Raw genomic sequence first — 10,221 nt, 5'->3', positions numbered from 1 at the left:
ATGTATACTCTTACCTTCATCAATCTTTCTTTCAACCAGTTTGAAGGTAGGAATCCCTCAGGTGGCATCTTTGATTCAGTAACAAATATGTCATTCTTAGGCAATCAAGGTCTCTGTGGCGTAGTTCCTAAGATGCTTACCTGCTCTCAAAAGCAGCATTGGTTTCATTCACATATGTATTTAATCATATTCATCTCAATCATCTACATATCAACACTCCTTATAGCAATATGTTGTAAGCTTAAGTTTGACCTCATCAAAATTTTGATCTCAGCAAAATCTAAAACAATAAAAAGGCAAAAGACACTAGAGTTGAAGCAAAATTTCCCAAGAATTACTTACAGAGAGCTGTCAAAGGCCACAAGGAGTTTGATGAGCAGACGCTAATTGGGATAGGCAGCTATGGACGTGTTTATAAGAGAAATCTTCCGGATGGAAGAGCAATAGCAGTCAAGGTTTTGAATTTGCAATCTGGAAACCCAACAAAGAGTTTTAACAGAGAATGTGAAGTTTTAAAGATGATCTGTGATAGAAATCTAATAAGGATTATAATTGCATGCAGTCTACCTAATTTGAAGGTAGTCGTTCTTCCTTATATGGAAAATAGAAGCTCAGATAGCCATGTTTATCCCGGGACAGTTAGAGGCAGTGGCAGACCCAAGATTTTTGCCCGAAGGGGCCTCCGCGGCTCCACCATTATGTGCCAAACAACTAGTGAAAACTTTAAAAAAAATCAGCAAAAACCACAGAAAACGAATCCACTAATGAAGGTTACAGATTCGGTCAAGAGGAAGAAACTTATAATATCATAGCTACTCTTGCTTATTTTGTCGATTGATATTTCAATATGCTAGTTTCAACAATTCTCATTCTTTACATTTCTTCCTAGCTGCTTGGCATGTAATAGGTCTACCCAATGCTAGATGTAGAGACGCATAATAGATCGATATGAATATCATGAGCTGTCTCTCAATAAAACCAGTTGCTGCTAATACCTTCGTCTCAGTTCCTTCTTGCATAACCCAAGCTCGGAGAAGGAAGAGATAAGAGGGCCCTATGGATAATGTGGTCAGAAATCCATAATAGAGGTGACCACAACAACCAAATTGATTATCTTCATGCATAAGGATACTAGATTACCTAGCATAAAAGATTAAAAAATCATTTCAAACCTCCCCTTTTTCTTTTCTATTTCAATTTCTGGATTATTATATGATGATTTTTCAACTTTTGATGATTTTTTAATTTTCCATATATAGAAACAGAAACAGATTGACTTGAAACTACATCTCTTATGTCAATGACACCAAAGCAATATTAAATGAATGGAATTGGGGTATGGATGAAATATAATGAAATAGAGCTGCTTTGAGGTTCCCTATGAAATGAGGCATGGAATGAAGCCACTACAAAGAAGTTCTGAGACTTACGTAGGAAACTTCGAGTTCATATGCGTCATAGGTTGAGAATAGGAATTGAACTCTATGAGATAGAATCTCACGCTATTCCTCAGTAGCTCAGTGGTAGAGCGGTCGGCTGTTAACTGACTGGTTGTAGGTTCGAATCCTACTTGGTTTGCTACGAGTTCATTTCTATACTAAAGTTAGATTCGAAGTTCTATTTCAAGAAGGGCTCAACACAGTTTTATACGTGTACTACCTGGAGATGGAACCAAAATAGTCAAAATTTAAGTAAGTCATTATGGTTCAAATGGAGGGTGTATAATTTATAGGCTCCACAACAAGGATTCAAATGATAGGCCGTTTTTCAACATTCCCTTCATAAGGATACAAGTCACTATTCACAAATAGTAAGAAATATATTTTATCCCAATAAGTGGATTCATAATTCAGAACTATGAAAATAAGGCCTTCGTTTGTAAAATTTGTGAAAAACGTCGACTGATTTGTAAGAGAGGACGCATTATAGTAATTTGTCATAAACAAAGACAAGGATAATCTTTCGAAAAGGGACTCTCTAAAGGAACTGATGAACAAATCAAAATAAAAGATTTATTTCGACATGAAATGGATATATCCATATATCTGACTTCAAAGGAAATAATACAATATCAAGAATCTGAAAGGAAATAATGCAATCACAATCCTTTCCTACTTGAATAAATATATGGGAAGCAAAACCTTGAGCAAATGTATTGAAAATAACATCCAATTCACAAGAAAATTTTTACGTGGAAAAATCTCTTCAATGTGAAGAGAGCAAAAAACCACGAGAATCTAATGATCTACTTAAATCCAATATAATCAAAAGAGTTTACAACAACCACAATCCACAAAAAATATTTCACATAAATTTCTTATTTGTTTTTTTTTCTTTTAATTTTATTTTATTTTTGGCTTTCAAAGATTATAATATAAATTTTCATGACTTTGATCAAAGCTAGCCTAAGCTAAAATCAACCAAAACTTAAATTACGTCAACGTTTGCATTCACTTTTAATGTGAATTAATTAAAAAAGGGGAGAATTTTCTTGATATAAACATAGATAGTAACTCAAATTTCTTTAATAATTTTGAGCAACTAAACAGTGATGTTTGAAATGTAGGAAAGTGGCGGGTGAAGGATGAAGAATAACGTCCTGTGAAATATAGTTAAGGATTAATTTGGGAAAGCAGGAACATTCTTAGACATAAAACAAACTCACAAGATTCATGCCTTTTTTCCATCAAATTAGAATAAAAAAGTTCCAAAAAAACAAGCATGGTTAAACCCTAAAGTAAACTAAATTGACATGAGCAATACACATACCTAAAATTGATAAAACAAAAAATAGAGCTAATTGTGGCACCTTGAGTAGTGAAAGCTTCAAAAAATTTATTCTTCAAAAGTTTTAAGAGTGAATAGCATGAGAAAAAGAATGAGAGAGTAAAGAATTTTTGGAATAAAATCATAAAAAGCAGGTGGAGCCGTGGAGAAGAGTGGAAAGAGTTTTAAACTTTTAATATGATATGGACTTGAAATATATATATTAATAGCAAGTTTTTTGTAGGCCTAGATATATGTATAACAGTTCTCATTTTAAAAAAAAAAAATCTGAGGGTAGCCTTAGATATATATATTACCAGCAATTTTTTTGTGGGCCTATATAAGCAATTTTTAAAAAAAAAAAAAAATGTGAGGGTAGGCCCTCAAAGGGGCTGGGTCCGCCCTTGGTTAGGGGTTCAGACTTAGACTTGTCTCTCATCGAGAGAGTGAATATGTGTAGTGATATAGCTGAAGGAATGGCCTACCTTCATCACCATTCTCCTATTGGAGTCATACACTATGATCTTAAGCCAAGCAATGTTCTTCTCATCAATGAAATGACAACTCTGGTTTCTAATTTTGGGATTTCTAGGTTGATCATGCCAGTTGGAGTGGAAAATGTTAGGGACATTGAGAACCTGGGAAGTTAGACTGCTAACATGTTATGTGGATCTATTGGATACATAGCACTAGGTAACATGTTATGTGGATCTATTGGATACATAGCACTAGGTACAAACGCCTCCATTCCTTCTGCCTCAAAAACACAATACAGAAGGAAAACAATGTGTTCAAACTAAAAATTATATTGAAGTAGTGTCAATTGAGACGTTTTTAACTCATACAAACATCAATATTTTGCACATTTTGGATTCATTTTCTCAATTGATAAGTGGTGTGCTGTCGTAGGCAACCAAGATTAAAAACCTTCCTAACCTAGCTACTGAACTGTAAATAGGGTAAGCAAGGGTCGATCCCACGAAGGGTGTCTAGCCAATTTTTTTGTTTTGTGAACAAGGCTGAGGGGGGTTTTTAGTAAAACAGAAACTGTTCCAGGAAAACAAAATAATTCAAATCGAAATCAATCAAAATAACGAACTTGGTCTCCGTCAACATCCACCATCGGAATCTTACAATTGATTATTGATGCAAAAATAAATCAATTCTTACTTTGAATATTCACCGTTGGAACTATTTTCCTATCTCTCCTTAATTGTAATTAATTAGGAAACAAGCAATCTTAATTAATCTTACCACTAAACGACCCTAGACAAGCGCTCAAGATTTAATCTAGTGGTAGCCTTAAGAATTAGAGAAATCGATGAAGCTAAATAACACAAACACAAGCGGTTGTATTTAATTTAGTTGGGTGTTCTTCTTAAGATTACTAATTCCTGACGTAGCAAATTATTAACCCTAATTGCTTCACAAGTTAGAGGAATCAAACAATTACGGATTTTATATCTAACTTAGCAGTAGATTGCAACAATTAATAAACTAGTAGGCCTCCTAGTAATTAAATGCAACAATCATGATAATATGCATAGAAGAACATCCAATACTCAAAACATAAATTTAACACTAAAAACAAAAGATCTCACAGTTTCATTGATTCTGAGGTTTCCGTTTCCTTCGACCAAGTTACAAAAATCAGCCACTCATGGCCATAATCCAAAACTCAGAAAAACGAAAATCAAAAGAAAAGTTCCAGAAGAGATCCAAGAGAGACGTCCCTGATCCTGGTCTAATCTCCCTCCCTTTAACAAATCCAATTCAAGTGTTTGAAATCCACTCAATCTCCTAAAATATTCTAATATCCTAAAATCATTTATCCTAATCTAATTCTAATTAATTGAAAATACAATAAAGTCCTAAAATAAAAATAAGAAAGTGGTGTGTCCAGTTGTAACTTGTGTGCCACATGTCTTCAAATCTTCCAATAATAAACTGCCTCTTGGACTTGCATTACAAGGCGGAATGTTCCAGAACATTGATATGCAGATGCATCAACTTCAAGGCCGATTACAACCTTGATACAGCAAGTATCTCTCAAAACCCAAAACATAAAAGTTGTATATCTCTTTCTTAGCATTCCACAGCATTTTGAATAATCTCAATCGGAGCTCGGATGAGAGAGTTATGCCCAGATTACGAAACAATGTCAAAACTATCCGAATTCACTTAATTAGTTCCGTTTTGCAATTAACGCCTCCATTTGCTTCCTAAATCAAAATAGAATAATAATCAGTACATTTTAGGCAACAAATAAGTATAAAATACTAGACATTAAGAGGGTAAATATGACATTTTGCATTCTCATCAATAAGGCACACAATATGGACCCACAAAATGTTCAATATTACCATGGCATCAAATTCACACAAGAATATTTGGACAAGCCTAATTTATCAGGGTCAAATTTAATCAACAATCAATGCACTTTCTTATATTTTCAATTTTTCCTTGGAAAAACAAATTAGTGAAGTCATTGTTTGAATTTTCATATGTAGAATATGGATTTGGATCTAACATGTCAACAAAAGGAGATGTTTATAACTTTGGAATCCTAGTCCTTGAGATGGTGACTAGAAAAAGACCAATAGACAATATTGTTAGTGTATATTAGTGTATGCCTTAGAAACCATTCGTGTTGTCGGTTTCAAAACATTTTATCTTGTATCTATATATCATAAATAATAGAAGAAAGAGTTCTTCAATTCATATATGTAAATTTCTTCTTTTATTCAGTCATGCATTTAAAATAAAGTACGTATATGAATAATGCAGATGATTCATTTAATCGGTAAATGAATGATCAAAAAGGGTTTCCTATAGAAGCAATATAATTTAGGCAACTATATTGCATAGTAGGCATACTGGATGCTTCCGAAAGATATCATGAGTTGATATAAGTACGGATGACGATGACAGTCATGTCACTGGGGCATTAGTATGGATTAGTGGTTCATGAACTATTTTTCAAACGTGACCGAATAACAACAAATCACTTGGAAAAGCATGTAGTCAATGATTTATCGTTGGTTATATCAGTGCACGATGTAGTCCTTTGACTAGAGACATTGTAATCAGATCTGATACGGATGCGTATGGTTCATATGGTGTATAAGTACGAGACTAATCATGTTTCATATAATAAAGTCTGTTTGGTCATGTGTTGTTCATATTCGAAAACGAACGATAACGATGATCAAGAAGAGATCCATTGACTCGGAAATATAGGATAAGGAGTACCGCTGACTCGAACCAGATTCGAGTTCCTGGACAAATATTGATAAATTTCGGAAATCGAAATCTCTGGCTAGAGTCTATTATTAGTCATGTGAAAGCAAGTTCGTGATGATGAGTTCCAGACATATTGATCGACGATTTGGTAGAAAATCGAGTTTAGGTTTTTGACGTTCCATGAATCCATACTTAATCAGGATATATCAATGGAAGGACTTTACCTACTTGGTACATATGATCTGAAATAGGTTTGATGAAGTATTTCTTCATCTTGGTTTATGGACTATGGCACATTGCTAGATGTTTACCATAGTCGTTGGGCCTTCGGACAGGTTTTCGGATTCATCCAGAATCAGGTCATGGCTAATCCACAGTGGACCTACATGGTCACACCAATAGCCTTGAGAAGTCAGAGAAGGATGAGAGAGAGAAATGATTATCCAAAGAGGGCTAGCACCTTCAAAGGGTAATGACAGGATTTCTATGGTAATAGTTACATAGAAAATTGTTTGTGACATTTTAAGGGTTAAAATGGTCAAACAATAATTAAATATATTTAATTATTATATCTTAAAGAATTAAGATTAATGAGATGAACAAAAATAGCCTTTTAATAGTTAAAGGGTAAAAGGGCAAATTTATGGGTTGTTAATGTAAACTAATTTAGTTTACATGGGCCCTTGAATAATATTGATTATTTAAAGGGTAAAATAATAAATTCATGGGCTCCTTTTGAAATAAGATTTTATTGGGGCATGGAAATGAAAAACAACTAATTGCAAAAATTTCCCAAGTGTATATAAATGCAAATGGTTGCATTTTAGCTCATTATTCACTTTGTTCACTCAAAAGCAAACTAAAAGCTCTCTCCCTAGCCACGGCCACTCTCTAACTCTCTCAAGGTGGTGTTAAATTGTGGAGGTCTCATCATTTTGAGTCTTGTCTTCATCAACCCAAAGCAAAGGAGTAGGTATAATGCTTTTTCCAAGCTTTGTTTGAAAATGTTTTTTGAATCCAACCTTTCATGCTTTCATTCTTCATTTCCGCCAGTCTTCATGCATGTTGTTCTTTCAAATATGTTTGGTGGTGAGCTAAGCCTGCACAAATAGGTGAAGACTCATTACAATGGAAGAATGGAAAAAGTTATTGACACCTCATTGGTGAGAGCTTCAAAAGACTAGTCACCTGAAGAAAGAAGAATGTGGCACGTTGCAATAGGAGAATTGATCGAATTAGGTATTATATGCACGCAAAAATCCCCCTCTACAAGGCCTACAATGCTAGATGCAACTGATGATCTGGATCGCCTCAAGAGATACCTAATGGTGATACATTTTCCTCCTTTCTCAAAATCTATTCTTCCACTATAGGAGATGACTAATAGCTCGCCATGTTTCCTGTTGTTAAAGCAAGTGATATCTTGCTGGAAGAATAATAATGCAATCTACATGCCTATGCAATCTGAAGCTTGCGATCAAATGTGCAAGCTAAGATAAGTGTGAGTTGTAGATAGACGTGATTGGTAACAACCTGAAGAGCATGTGAACAGAAAGAAGTAGGAGATAATGCAACCTAGAAACAATGCAAGCAAGAATCCCTGTCATCAAATGTGCATGCGATCAATTGCATTATGCGACCTAAAAGTGGTCGATGGTTCAGAGCCAATCTAGAACGTGTCAGTTGCTCAACTACTCTTAGTGGTTTAGCTAACTTTTGGGAATGTTAAGTTTGACAGATTTTGTATTAGTTATGAATGTATGGCTTTGTGATAATATCTTGTAAATATCTCTATAGAGTTAGGATGCCCATGATGTCAATGATGACATCAAATGCTTGTATATAATCTTTTGATGAAGTTAATAAAAAAGTAGACAAGCAAAGAAAGACGAAATATCTAGCAAGCATTCTGTGAAAAACACTTGTCTTTGAGAACACCTAAAACTTGCGTTCTTTTCCTTTGTATTCTCTAGCTTGTAAACCAACATTTGGTATCAGAGCCCAAGTTCTCTTTACCAAGATTCATCCTTCACACATACCTTTCAACTTCTTTCAAACATAAAAACTCCCAAGTTTATAAACACAGATCTGTCTTCATGGCTTCAAGTTCAGCTTCACTCTTACCACCAGTTTTCAATGGAAAATCATATCATATATGGGCTATTAAAATGAAAACGTTCTTATGAGGCCAAAGTCTCAGGCAATATGTTATGGAAGATAAGCAACCACTTCAACTAGGACTAAATCCCACATTGAACCAGATCCGACTCCATGAAGAAGAAGCAGCAAAAGCTCCAAAAGCTTTGTCGCACATACACTCGATTGTCATAGATCAAGTTTTCACAAGGTTATGGCTTGTGAGACAGTGAAAGAAGCTTGGGATAAGCTTAAGGAGAAGTTTGGTGGAAGTGACAAAATCAGGAATATGCATGTCTTGAATCTAAGAAGGGAGTTTAAGATGTTGACAATGCAAAAGTCTAAAAACTTTAAAGAATACGTTGATCAACTGATGAATGTGGTCAACAAAATTAGACTAGCTATTTGGCAAAGAGTTGACGAATAAGAGAATAGTACAAAAAGGTGTTGGTGAATCTATTAGAGAGATTCGAGTCCAAGATCAAGTCTCTTAAAGATTCAAAAGATCTATCCCAAATTACCCTTACAGAGCTTGTCCATGCCCTACAAGCTCAAGAACAAAGAAGGCTGATGAGATAAGAAGACAACAATGAAGGAGCCATGATGGCTTCATATATAGGGAAATCAATTCAGGGAGGATATAAGAATCCTATTGTAGAGAAGAGAGGAAAGAAAATGTGAACAATCAATAGGGCAAGAATGGTGGGATGAAGGGATATCCACCATGTCCCCATTGTAAAAAGAAGAACCATGCAGGGAATAGATGCTGATTTAGGCCTAATATTCAGTGTAGGTCGTGTAAACAGTTTGACCATATTGAGAAGGTTTGCAAGAACAAAGCAAACCAGCCTCAACAATAAGCTCAAGTGGTCAAAAACCAATAGCAAAATCAAAAAGGGAAACAATTGTTCATGACCTCTTGCCATGCAACTCAACACCGGTCAGAAACATGGCTAATTGATAGTGGTTGTACCAACCACATGACACTAGATCTCACCAACTTCGTGGAACTGGATCAATCATTCCATTCCAAGGTGAAGATTGAAAATGGAGAATTCATGGAGGTTAAAGAAAGGGGTGAAGTTTCCATTTAGACTCCAATAGGTACAAAACACATTGCTATTGTTTTGTACATGCAAGGAATCAGCCAAATCTACTAAGTGTTGGACAAATGCCAGAGAGAAATTAGTCTCTGCACTTCCAAGATAGATCATATATGATAGTAGACAGTGAGGCTAGTGAGTTGATGAAAGTAAAGATGATGGGAAAAAGCTTCCCCATAGAGTGGAGAAAACTAGAAGTTCAGGCTCATTCTGCTGAATAGATGAGTCCAAACTATGGCATAAGAGGTTTGGCCATTTTCATTACAATGGCCTTAAAAAAATGAAGCACAAAAATTTGGTGCAAAATTTACCAGAGATCGAAGAAAGAAGAAATTCGTGTCAAGCTTGTCAACTTGGTAAATAGAGCAAAAAACCATTCCTAGCAAATGTGATCTACAGAGCTATGAAAAAGCTCTAGATGATACACATCAATGTGTGTGGCCCTATGCAGACTCCTTCATTGAGTGGAAGCAAATACTTTGTGCTATTCATCAACGATTTCTCCATAATGACCTGGGTTCACTTCCTAAAGCAAAATAATGAAATGGTCGATGTGTTTAAAAAGTTGAAGTTGTTGGTCAAGAACCAAACTGGTTTGAGTATCAAATCAGTCCGCAGTTACAATGGCATTGAATACACCTCAAATGAGTTTGAGGGAATATGTAAGGAAGCTAGAATCAAGCACCATCTCAATAGTCATTACACTCCACAGCAAAATGGAGTGAGTGACTGGAAAGATAGAATAGTCATCGACATGGCTAGATGCATGATTGCTAAGAAGAAGTTGTCGAAGTCATTTTGGGTAGAAGTGGTCAATACTGGAGTCTATCTGCTGAATAGACTGCTAACAAACACTCTAAATGATCAAACTTCATTTGAAGCTTGGTATGGAGTTCAACAAGCATGGAAGACCTCAAAGTTTTGCAAATATTTGCTATTCACATGTTCTAGCAAGCAAAAGAACCAAGCTTGA

The 10,221-nt window shown here is 35.2% G+C and overlaps 1 pseudogene; it reads left to right on the top strand.

The window, feature by feature from the left end:
* Positions 1–10,221, top strand: LOC116132130 (annotated as a pseudogene).

This window comes from Pistacia vera, unplaced genomic scaffold, assembly GCF_008641045.1.
Source record: "Pistacia vera cultivar Batoury unplaced genomic scaffold, PisVer_v2 Contig1071, whole genome shotgun sequence".
NCBI lineage: Eukaryota > Viridiplantae > Streptophyta > Magnoliopsida > Sapindales > Anacardiaceae > Pistacia > Pistacia vera.
The sequence above is the reverse complement of the archived record's forward strand: the minus strand, read 5'-3'. Positions and strand labels throughout refer to the sequence as shown.